Here is a 12363-nt window from a genome sequence, read left to right as displayed (position 1 = left end):
CGCCAAAGCAGGCATCCTTGCACCATCATGCAAGGATGTTTGCATTGAAAGGTTTGATTGTTGATGTGCTGGAAGGTGTCTGTTCCTGTACATACGCAGTCACTCATGGCGATTTGGCTCTTCTGTGTGTGCTGCAGAATGCAGCACCCATAGAAAAAGAAAAAAACAAGAGGGAGTTAATGTATCCCTCCTTGTTGAGCCTTGCTAACACCACCCCTGGAATGGCGTTAGATTTTGGTGCTGCCTAAGGTTTACCGATTCTGGTAAATCTGATGCAGCATCAACGTGCAATAGGTGACACGCCCACAGCAACACCCATTCCACGCCCCTTCCACACAAAGTGCTGGGTGTGAAGGGACCGTATTTACAGGGTGGAGTTAAGGCACAAAAAGTGTCTTAACACCACCTTGTAATTACAGCACAGGGCATTGCACCACCGGTTCATCACAAACAGTGATGTTCCAGTGGCACTTGGGTATTTTGGGGTATATGTAGGTGCCCCAAATGCCACCTTAGTGTAACCTTTGGTGATGCTCAGGTGGCACAACGCCCTGCCCCGTATGTAATAGGTGGCATGAAGCCACTTTTTGTGCCCTGATGCCACCAGGTATATATGGCCCCTTCACACCCAACACTTTGCGTGGAAGGTGTGTGCAATGGGTGTTGCTGTGGGTGTACCACGGCAACACCCACTGTATTTTGACACTGCCTAAGAATTTTGACTATTTGTATTCAGGACGGTGGGCCAATATTTCACACCAGCCCAGGGGTGGGTTTAGCATGGCAAAATCTAGTTGTAATGCTTACATTTGTATTGCATTTCTTTTTACTATGTATGCTGCATTATGCTGCACACAGAGTAAGAGCAAATAGCACTTTAAGGTTGTTGTTGTGCAGGACGGTGTTCCTACCTGCACATAAACATTCTTCCCCTCAATTCAGCCATTCTTGCACTGTTGTGCAAGGGTGGCTGCATTGGCGCACAACATCTGATTTCCACATGTGCAAGGAGGTACATGGGGTGCTGTGTATTCTTATGTTTATAGCGAACCCTGTGGTTTTAAAATGATGGAGCGTGATACTGCCTAATTTTGCACAGCAGCACGCACTATCATTTTCTGTTTGATGTAGCCCTCTAACTTGTCAAATGGTGAGATTGCAGCCACTTGTTCAGTTGCACACATGATGTTCACATACATGCACAATGTGCTGTATGCATTTTATTTTGTGGCCGTTCCCGTATGACGCATATGGTTGCGTGTGAGTCGTTGTGGATTCACCCGGTATGGGTTGTGTTCCACAGGTTTCAAGCTTTAGGGCGGATATTTCCTCTTGTGGCATAGATCTGGTCAGCTGCAAGATGTGTTGCAGTATACTGCAGTAGTTTAGATACGCAATGATGTGCCATATTTACTTGATTACAGTACAGCCCTGTAATTCCCCCTGCGCCTGCACAGATTAGTGCTCCCTGCACCAACACAGGCATTATTGCAGCATGATGACAAGGTGGCTGCCTTGAAGTGATGATTTGTTCATGTGCAAGCAGGTGTCCCTTCATGTACATGTGCAAGCTATTTTTGCCGAGATGGCATTTCAACACATGAGTAAAGGCAATGCAACATTGAGGAAGGAAAGCATTTTGGCCAGAGACACCACCCTGACACCACCCCTGAGGTGGTATTGACTTCCGTCCTAGTCTCTGATGTGTACGTTGTGTCTGTACAGGGGCTTTTACAATATGCAATGGGTGTTGTAATGGCACATCCACAGCCACACTATTTGCATGTTCCTACCAGGTGCTTAGTTACAAGATGGAGTTTTGCCAGAGTGAGTGGCCTATGTTGACGATGTATATATGTTGACGTGCATTGCACAACCAAAGCATCAGTAAATGTGTGGCTTGTGTGAGGGTGGTGTGTCTTGATTCAGGGCCTATATGTCCTGATGCAACCCAATGCAACCCTTTAGCATGCATTGTGTGTGTCCTATGTGCCCCCTCCTTCTCCCATTAGTAGAGTTCCAGATATCCCCCCATGCAACTTACCCTGCATTTGTGGTGGTTCCTGGTAGTCTGTGCTGTCCTGTCCTGCGATTCCAGTGACCAGCTCCTCCAGGATGACCGCTGCATCCATCTCCTCCAGCTCATCCAGGTCCTCCTGTGGTGCAGGACTTCCACTTCCAGACTGCAGTTTCTCCTTAGCCCCGCACTTGCAATCGTACCAGCGCTTCTTGCCCTCAGTAGCAGCCCTCTTCATCTCAGCGACACTGTTGATTTTGTCTGCTATTTGCTGCCATATTGCATCTCTTCTACTAACTGGCAATTTGGAGGTGACAAATAGATGATGTTGGTGCTCCGTTACCTCTCCGACTAGGATGTCATTCTCCTCCTCATTAAAGGGATACTTGTGCTTTCTCTCCTCCTTCTCCTGTGAATTTTCTGTACCCTTCTTGCTGGTACTTGGGTGTTTTGGGCCTCCCTGGGGTCTCTCCTGGCCTGATTATTCAATTTTATCTTGCAATTGCACTCTTTCCTGCTTTTGCAATTTATTTTAATGCTTATGTGGTGTAAAAATGGTGCTAACCCTTTTGCGACATGTTTGCATGCGGCAAAACGGTGTAGCCCCATTTTTGCAGCATTAACATAGTTTTTCCTTATGACATTGTGCAGCTGTTAAAGCCTTTTTTTATGCTTTCCATTCCTTAACGCCATCCTACAACATTTCATAAATATGGCGCAAGGATGGCGCTAAGGAATGTTGCTAGCTCGCGTTAATAAATTGGACACACAACTGTGCTTGCGCAGTTAGTTGTGTGTCATTTTTCATAAGTATGCCCCTAAATGTGTTGTATATAATTCACTCTCCTTATTGAAGAATTTGTCTGTGTTTGTATATTCCTAATTGTAGGTGCACCTTTCATAAACTGATCAGGCCTTGATAAATCAAAAAAATATTACTAGACCATAACTGCAATTTACTTGAGCTGTAAACAGGTTTCAAGTTGTGTGATAATATGGTCAAATATTTTAGTTTAGAGTCACCTTTTTGTTCATTGTCACATATGAGTATACCTTCAAATATGCATTGCCATCAGGGTAGCAGTGTTTCTATGTTTGTTTATACACTCACTTTCAATAAGTATATTACTAAAGCATGATGTGGTTGCACACTGTCATTTATAGACAGAACATTTCCATGAAATGTCCAAAAACCTTCACACTAACTTGCAGCTTTACTGATAAAACTGTATAATGTGTTAACAATCTGTGAAAATCAGGTTTCAGAAAACATGTTTATTCTTTGCATATAACCAAGTAAAGTGTTATGATTTGTTTTCATCACACTAAAAATGTTTTTCATCACACAGAAGTACAAACAATGGGCTTTCCCAACTACTGAAGCATATTTTGAAATATGTTTGTACAGTTGACTTAGATATTTAAATGTTGTGCGTTAGGTAAAACCTGACAAAATCCTGGAACTCTGCAGGGAGAAGGAAAACATATTGTAAGACAAATTGACTTTTGACCTCTGTCTCTGAACACAGAGCAAATGTGGCACGGGGTCTTTACTGCTCCTCCACTTTCTGACTAAACAGAACGCCTGTTTTTTCTCAACTCTCCAGAAGGGGCTGTATTGATGAGGTGTGAAGTGGGCTGGCTCCACACAAAGAGATGCACCTGGGGGAGGAAATCTCCCCTCAGCAGATGGTGAAGCAGGAAGGGGGAGGGCTGCTAAACTGGTCTTCAAAGACAGGGAAGGACATTTGGAGCATCCCAGCAACACCCTCACATCCTGCAAACCCAGACAACTAGGTGCCCCTTTGATTAGATTAGGAGAGGGCAGGAGAGGAGTGTGTTTAGCCACACCAGTGGGTGGGCTCAGCCAGATGTAACCTCTAAAAATCACTTTCAGCCATGATGGATGTTTGAGGAATGTTGCTCCCTGGGATTGATTTTTGCCACATTTCCCAGGAAGTGGTCATCACAGGGGGGAAGGACCCTGTACCTGATTGGAGAACAAGGACCCCCCTGTTTTTCACCCAGGAGCAGGGATAAAACTGGCAGACCTGCACCCACACCTCAGATCCTTATCAGATTCCAACAAGGAAGAACTACAGGAGAAGAAGGACTGCCCTGCTGGTCTCCTGACCTGCACCTGGACACTGCACTCTGGAGGACTGCACCAGCTGCACACTTGGGCTTCACCACTAAAAGGACTATACCTGTCTTCTACTGCTTCAAGAAGGGACTCCCTGTTTGCTACAGGTACAAAGGAGCTGCCCAGAGTCCCCTGCATCAAGTCCTGAAAGCAGAGCCCAGCTGACCAGCGTCCAGTGGCCATTTGAGGATTCTGGCCAGGTGCATTCTGGGAATTGTAGTCCCAACTCCCAAGGAGCAACTCAGAACTTCTGGAACCTTGGATCAAGTTGTGGACATTTCAAGGACACAAAAAGAACCTCTGGAAGAAGATCCAGAAGTTTGGAGACGTTTGGAGCAATTCCATAAGTTGAAGAGGTGCATAGTGGGAGTTGTAGTCCCAGACCCCAAGAGGCACCCCAGAGCCTCTGAACCCTTGGCTGGTGCTGTGGACCACCTTCCTGAATCAAACACTTCTGAAAGTAAGTGTGACAGTGTTACCTCATGGGTGGCCTGAACTCTGGACTTTGGGGGTGATTCTAACCCTGGCGGTCGGTAATAAAGCGGCGGCCAACCCGCCAACAGGCTGGCGGTCCAAAAAATGGAATTCTGACCCTGGCGGGAACCGCCAACATAGATCGCCACATTAACACTCCGACCGCCACGGTGGTACAAACAAACAGCGCGGCGGTCACCGCCAACAGCCAGGCGGGAGACAATGTACCGCCCACAGTATCATAACTCACCAATCCGCCACCTTTTCCGGGGTGGGAGCCCCGCCGATAAAAACACGGCGGAAACAGACTACGAACGGGAAAACGCTCACCTCTACGCACTCCACGAGGAAGGAGGACAGCATGGAACCCGAATTGAACATCCTACCTGCTCTCGTCTACCTGCTCATCTACCACGAGTACGAACTGCGGCGCAGACGACAACGGTGAGTACTGCACCTACGACACACGGGAGGGGGGAGGACGAAAGGTTACGGCACACACATATGCGACCCCCCCCCCAATATGTACACACCAATGCAGAGCAACAAGTCACAGTGACACCACCCAAACCCCCGTAAAAAATGCAATGACATGAATAAAATGTGAATATAAATTTATGTACAAAATAGCCTCTGATTAGTATATGTCAACTAGCAAAAATATCGATATCATAAAAATTCTATATACATAGCAGTGGATAACTGAGGCAATTAGTCCTGCACATCTTACGAAATATCGAAGTGTCCGTGGGCCAAAGTGCCTCAACACAAGGGCAAAGCCCACACAGGAGACCTGAGTCCTTTGGAGAGAACACTGCAGGGGCATCTGATGACAAAACTACAGGCACCTCAGGGGGAAGGGAAGGGGGGGGCACCACAGCCACATGAGTCCACGACGCCAGATCCACGAAGGGGCCACCATGCCTACTGTGCCATCCTGGGGAGTGCAAGGCCACAGTCTCTCAAGTCTCTACAGTGGGTGGATTGCCCACTGTGCCATCCTGGGGAGTGCAAAGCCACAGTCTCTCAAGTCGCTACACTGGGTGGATTGCCCACTGTGCCATCCTGGGGAGTGCAAAGCCACAGTCTCTCAAGTCTCTACAGTGGGTGGGCTGCCCACTGTTCAATCCTGGGGAGTGCAAAGCCACAGTCCATCAGGTGGATTACAGTCTCCACAGCTCAAGGAGGAGGCATGGTGGGCACAGTGAACCGTGAACAGTGCATGAGACGGCGGTGCCCAGCGGAGCGGTGCTTGCAGGAAGGGCCCAGCGGAGCGGTGCTTGAGAGGAAGGGCCCAGCGGAGCGGTGCTTGACAGGAAGGGCCCAGCGGAGCGGTGCTTGAGATGAAGGGCCCAGCGGAGCCCTGCTTGCAGGAAGGGCCCAGCGGAGCGGTGCTTGACAGGAAGGGCCCAGCGGAGCGGTGCTTGACAGGAAGGGCCCAGCGGAGCGGTGCTTGCAGGAAGGGCCCAGCGGAGCGGTGCTTGACAGGAAGGGCCCAGCGGAGCGGTGCTTGAGATGAAGGGCCCAGCGGAGCGGTGCTTGCAGGAAGGGCCCAGCGGAGCAGTGCTTGAGATGAAGGGCCCAGCGGAGCGGTGCTTGCAGGAAGGGCCCAGCGGAGCGGTGCTTGAGATGAAGGGCCCAGCGGAGCGGTGCTTGCAGGAAGGGCCCAGCGGAGCGGTGCTTGCAGGAAGGGCCCAGCGGAGCGGTGCTTGACAGGAAGGGCCCAGCGGAGCGGTGCTTGACAGGAAGGGCCCAGCGGAGCGGTGCTTGCAGGAAGGGCCCAGCGGAGCGGTGCTTGAGATGAAGGGCCCAGCGGAGCGGTGCTTGCAGGAAGGGCCCAGCGGAGCGGTGCTTGACAGGAAGGGCCCAGCGGAGCGGTGCTTGCAGGAAGGGCCCAGCGGAGCGGGGCTTGAGATGAAGGGCCCAGCGGAGCGGTGCTTGCAGGAAGGGCCCAGCGGAGCGGTGCTTGAGATGAAGGGCCCAGCGGAGCGGTGCTTGCAGGAAGGGCCCAGCGGAGCGGTGCTTGCAGGAAGGGCCCAGCGGAGCGGTGCTTGACAGGAAGGGCCCAGCGGAGCGGTGCTTGAGAGGAAGGGCCCAGCGGAGCGGTGCTTGCAGGAAGGGCCCAGCGGAGCGGTGCTTGAGATGAAGGGCCCAGCGGAGCGGTGCTTGAGACGGCGGGGCCCTGTTCAGCGGTGCTCTTCTGCACGGCGGGGCCCTGTTCAGCGGTGCCTGTCTTCACGGCGGGGCCCTGTTCAGCGGTGCTCTTCTGCACTGCGGGGCCCTGTTCAGCGGTGCCTGTCTTCACGGTGGGGCCCTGTTCAGCGGTGCTCTTCTGCACAGCAGGGCCCTGTTCAGCGGTGCCTGTCTTCACGGCGGGGCCCTGTTCAGCGGTGCCTGTCTTCACGGCGGGGCCCTGTTCAGCGGTGCTCTTCTGCACGGCGGGGCCCTGTTCAGCGGTGCCTGTCTTCACGGCGGGGCCCTGTTCAGCGGTGCCTGTCTTCACGGCGGGGCCCTGTTCAGCGGTGCTCTTCTGCACGGCGGGGCCCTGTTCAGCGGTGCCTGTCTTCACGGCGGGGCCCTGTTCAGCGGTGCCTGTCTTCACGGCGGGGCCCTGTTAAGCGGTGCCTGTCTTCACGGCGGGGCCCTGTTCAGCAGTGCCTGTCTTCACGGCGGGGCCCTGTTCAGCGGTGCTCTTCTGCACGGCGGGGCCCTGTTCAGCGGTGCTCTTCTGCGCGGCGGGGCCCTGTTCAGCGGTGTTCTTCTGCACGGCGGGGCCCTGTTCAGCGGTGCTCTTCTGCACGGCGGGGCCCTGTTCAGCGGTGCCTGTCTTCACGGCGGGGCCCTGTTCAGCGGTGCCTGTCTTCACGGCGGGGCCCTGTTCAGCGGTGCTCTTCTGCACGGCGGGGCCCTGTTCAGCGGTGCCTGTCTTCACGGCGGGGCCCTGTTCAGCGGTGCCTGTCTTCACGGCGGGGCCCTGTTCAGCGGTGCTCTTCTGCACGGCGGGGCCCTGTTCAGCGGTGCCTGTCTTCACGGCGGGCCCTGTTCAGCTGTGCTCGTCCAGTAAGTCAAGGGAGCCAGACCTGGCCTGGAATCCCTGCTCAGTCGCCCTCCGACCGTGCTGTTGCTGGACCCTTCGGGGACGGAGTCCTGGGCCCTTTGGTGTCCTCCCTTACAGCCGGGATGGGGCTTGTGGGGCCCTCCTGCTCCGCGCTCCTGCTGGCTGACTTCTCCGCCCTGCTGCCCTTTCGCTCCTTCGATGGGGCTCTCGGGCCCTTGCCTCCCCTGGATGATGTGGCAGGTGAAGTGGCCGAACTTTGATCCTTGGGGGCATCCGTGTCAGTCCTCTCACGGCGGCCCTTTTGTTTCCGGGTCCTCTTGCCTGGGGGGGGGCTGGCTGTCCCCTTGCTGCTGATTGAAGTGTCACTGCCGGCAAAGGGTGGACTCCAGTACCCATGCACCACTGTGACACTCGAAGCTGGGCTGGTGGTGGCTGAGGTGCTCTTGGGACTCTTAGCAGATGGAGGGGGTGGGTCAGGGGAGGGAAAGAGGTTAAGGTTAGAGAGGTAAACTTTTTTAGGACCAAGGTAAAGGGTAGGAGTAGTGGTGATGGGAGTGGAGGAAGAGGATGTGGTTGTAGGAGAGTCAGGTGTGCTGTCCTTGGGTGCAGGTGAGTGTGACGTAGGCTGTCGTGAGGTGGATGGCTGTTGTTTGGGTGTCTGCCTGCGTTTGTGTGTCTTGGAAGAGGGGGTGACAGACACAGTGGGAGAGGACACAGGGGACGTGTAAATGGCAGTGGGGGTGGTGACAGCAAGTGTGCGGACTGTAGTGGAGGGAGGGCTGGTGATGGAAGCACTGGCTGATGGTGGTGTGCATGCAGGTGTGAGTGTAGACGTCACAGGGAGGGAGGAGGGAGACGAGGAGGAGGGGGACACAGAGGTGGTAGTGACTGTTGGAATGTCTGCATCTGGGTGTTGCTTGGGTGAGTGTTTGTGGGATCGGTGGTGCTTGTGTCTGGATGAGCTGCCCTTGGGTGTTGAGGTGTGTGCAGGCTGGTCTGATGGTGTGGATGGGATAGGCTGAGGAACAGGAGACAGAGACAGGGTGGAGGCAGTTAGAAGAGGGAGGCTGGAAACAGGGATAATGGCTGCCGTCAGTGCTGAGGCCAGAGCATTGAACGATCGTTGATGGGCAGCCTGACCCGAATGAATGCCCTCCAGGTAGGCATTGCTCCGATGCACCTCCCTTTCCACCCCCTGGATGGCATTCAAAAGGGTAGTCTGCCCAACAATGATGGTCTGAAGGAGGTCAATGACCTCCTCACTGAGGGCAGCAGGGGTGACAGGGGCAGGGGCTGAGGTGCCTGGGGCGAAGGAGACGCCCGCCTTCCTGGGCGAGCGGGCACGGAGCGAAGGCTGAGGGGCTGCTGGGAGGGCGGTGCTGGTGCGCTGGGTGGCGGCTGTACCTGTAGAGGCGGGGGGCACGGATTTTGCCGCCACCGCTAGGGAGCTCCCATCCGAGGACGTGTCGGTGTCGCTGGTCTCACCACCGGTCCCCGTTGTGGTGCTCCCCTCGCCCTCCGGATCACTGGTGCCCTCGGTGTCTGTTCCAGGGCCCACCGGGGCCTTGTGACTTGCAGCTCCCTCTTGCTCCGATGCCAAATCTCCTCCGCCTGATGATGCTGATTCACACATGGAAAAGTAGATAAAGAAAAAGGGTGGGGATAGAAAAAAAAACAGGTTGAGTGCATGCATTGTCAACACCGTTGGCGGAGAGGACAGACACAGGAGCCTCATGCACTAAACCGCGCTATCGGGGTACGCTACTCAGTACTTGTGACCAGGCCTACAGATGTAGGGTCAACTAAAGCGCACATGGGTGATGCAGGACCATGGCTAGCTGTACTTGTCACCCTACAGAGGTGGCGGCCGGGGACACAGGGCCATGGCTAAAGGAGAGGACTACACTACAGAAAGCGCCCTGGCCTAATGTCACCCACAGCCCTCCTCCCCCACCCAGGAACCTCCACTGCGCGTACAATTAGCAGAATAAACTGGTACTCACCCCCTTGTGTCTGCTGTGATGCCCTCACGCGCCCATCCAAATCAGGGTAGGCCACCGCCAGGATCCGGGACATCAGGGGGGTCAGGGTACGACTGGCACCCCTCCTAGGTTGGGAGGCCATCCCCAGCAGTGACTCGGCGTTCTTCCTGGTTCCGCGGCGGATGTCCTCCCACCTCTTGCGGCAGTGGGTGCCCCGTCTGTTGTAGACCCCCACGGTCCGGACTTCCTTGGCGATGGCACACCAAATATCGACTTTCTGATGGGCGCTGACCTATTTGACATGTACAGGGTGGGAAAGGAAATGTCATCAATATTCTGCTTGTTAGATGTGCTTGGCCCCCCCTCCCCAACCTTGCCATGTGGCACATTCTCTCATCTGTCATGCCTTGCACTCGTCATTCTCTCCCCCCCAAAACTTATATCCACCCCACTCAACACATGCATTGCCCAATCGACGTGCAACCTGTGTACTTACCTGTTGGTCTGGAGGACCGTAGAGTAGCGCATACTGGGGGAGGACCCCACCCACGAGTTTCTCCAACTCTTCGGAACTGAAGGCAGGGGCCCTTTCCCCAGTCGCAGCAGCCATTGTCTCTTCCAGACCGAGTCACAGCAGCACTTGCAGTATAGGTCCTCTCCTGTGGATGATCAGGTCTCGAGTGATTAAGCAGATAGAAAATGGCGGTCACGTCCGCGGCGGTGCGTACCGCGGCGGTGCGTACCGCGACCGCCGGCGCACATCGTCATTGGCTCATGAAACCCATAGGGATCATTGTTAACCAATGCGTCTTCGCACAGCGGTCTTCGGCCGCCTACCGCCACGGTGTGCCACGCCAGCGCAGTGACCTCACATCCCATTGTCCCACTTCACAGGTCAGGCAGCCGCCATTTCAAGGGCCCACATGGCTTAATTTCAACTGCGTCACACAGGCCTAGGCCTTGCATTGCCACACATACAAGCATAGCAATCCATACATTATCGTGTACTGTGCAAGCTGCGGTGAACGTACCTGTGAGTTGATTGACTCTGTGCTCCATATTCTCCTTCCTAGGCACCGTCCACTGGGACTTGCGATGAGAAGGAGGAATCCTCGCGTGTACCGGCCGCTGGTGGACCTGTCGACAATGGAAGAACGCCATATTATACTCCGATACCGACTTGACAAAGCCACTATCCATGAACTGTGTGCCCAGCTGGAGCCAGCCCTGATGTCCCCCATCCGCCAACCCACAGGAATTCCCCCTCTAGTGCAGGTTCTGTCTGTCCTCCATTTTTTTGCAAGTGGCTCATTCCAGACAACAGTGGCCATGTCATCTGGAATGTCTCAGCCTATGTTTTCCAAGATTTTGTCTAGAGTGTTGTCTGCCCTGATGAAACTCATGCGGAGCTACATCATTTTCCCAGAGGAGGGTGATTTGCCTACAGTGAAGGGTGATTTCTATGCCCTTGGACATATCCCCAACATCATTGGTGCCATTGATGGGACCCATGTGGCTTTAGTACCCCCAAATGACGATGAGCAGGTGTACAGAAACAGGAAAAATTACCATTCTATGAATGTCCAGGTGGTCTGCTTGGCAGACCAGTACATCTCCCATGTAAATGCCAAGTTCCCTGGGTCAGTGCATGACGCGTATATCATGCGTAATAGCAGCATCCCCTATGTGATGGAACAGCTACAGAGACAGCGTGTGTGGCTAATAGGTGACTCTGGTTACCCCAACCTGCCGTGGCTACTCACCCCAGTGAGGAATCCCCGGACCCGGGTAGAGGAACGGTACAATGAGGCCCATGGGCATACTAGAAGGGTGATCGAGCGAACCTTTGGGCTCCTGAAGGCCAGGTTTAGGTGCCTGCATATGACAGGTGGATCCCTCATGTACTCACCAAAGAAGGTGTGCCATATCATCGTGGCCTGCTGTATGCTGCACAACCTGGCTTTGCGACGCCAGGTGCCTTTCCTGCAGGAGGATGGTCCAGATGGTGGTGTTGTAGAAGCCGTGGAGCCTGTGGAGAGTGAAGAGGAGGAAGACGACGGGGAGAACACAGACAACAGGGAAACTGTTATACAACAGTATTTTCAGTAGCCCACAGGTAAGAATCACCCACGCCATTTCACATTTCCTTAGAGCCTCCTGCATCTCTACTTTCTGTATTTCCCCCCAGTTCTTTTTAACTAATTTTTGATTTTCCCTTCCCTTCTCAGTGCTGTATGACTCAGTGCGTGACTTCTGCTTGGTTTGCCCATGAACTACAGCGTATTGACATTGATATGTTGTCATCACTAATTGACAGAACATATATTGAACTGTAATGTGTAATACTTTTGTAAATAATACAGCATGACTCCAAACTGATTTCTGTGCAATAAGTGATTTATTTTTAGTGCTAGATATTGGTACATGATAGTAAAACGGTGATGGGTGGGGGTGTAGTAATGTCCATGGCAGAGTCCAGTTCTCAGTCTCACAGGTGCATTGTCCATATGCCTGTGGAAGGATGGAGCAGGGGCAGTTCAAGGTTGGACAGGGTGGCAATGTGGGACAGTGGGATGACTTCAGGGGGTATCTCATGCTGGCGGGGGTCTTGGCATCCTACTCTGTCTTTTTTTTTTATCTCAGGCTCCTCTTGCGGGGTGGTTGTTCTTCAGCAGGAGATGGGGTTCTG

Source organism: Pleurodeles waltl, chromosome 7 (genome assembly GCF_031143425.1).
Source record: "Pleurodeles waltl isolate 20211129_DDA chromosome 7, aPleWal1.hap1.20221129, whole genome shotgun sequence".
Taxonomy (NCBI): domain Eukaryota; kingdom Metazoa; phylum Chordata; class Amphibia; order Caudata; family Salamandridae; genus Pleurodeles; species Pleurodeles waltl.
This window is presented reverse-complemented; position numbering follows the sequence as displayed.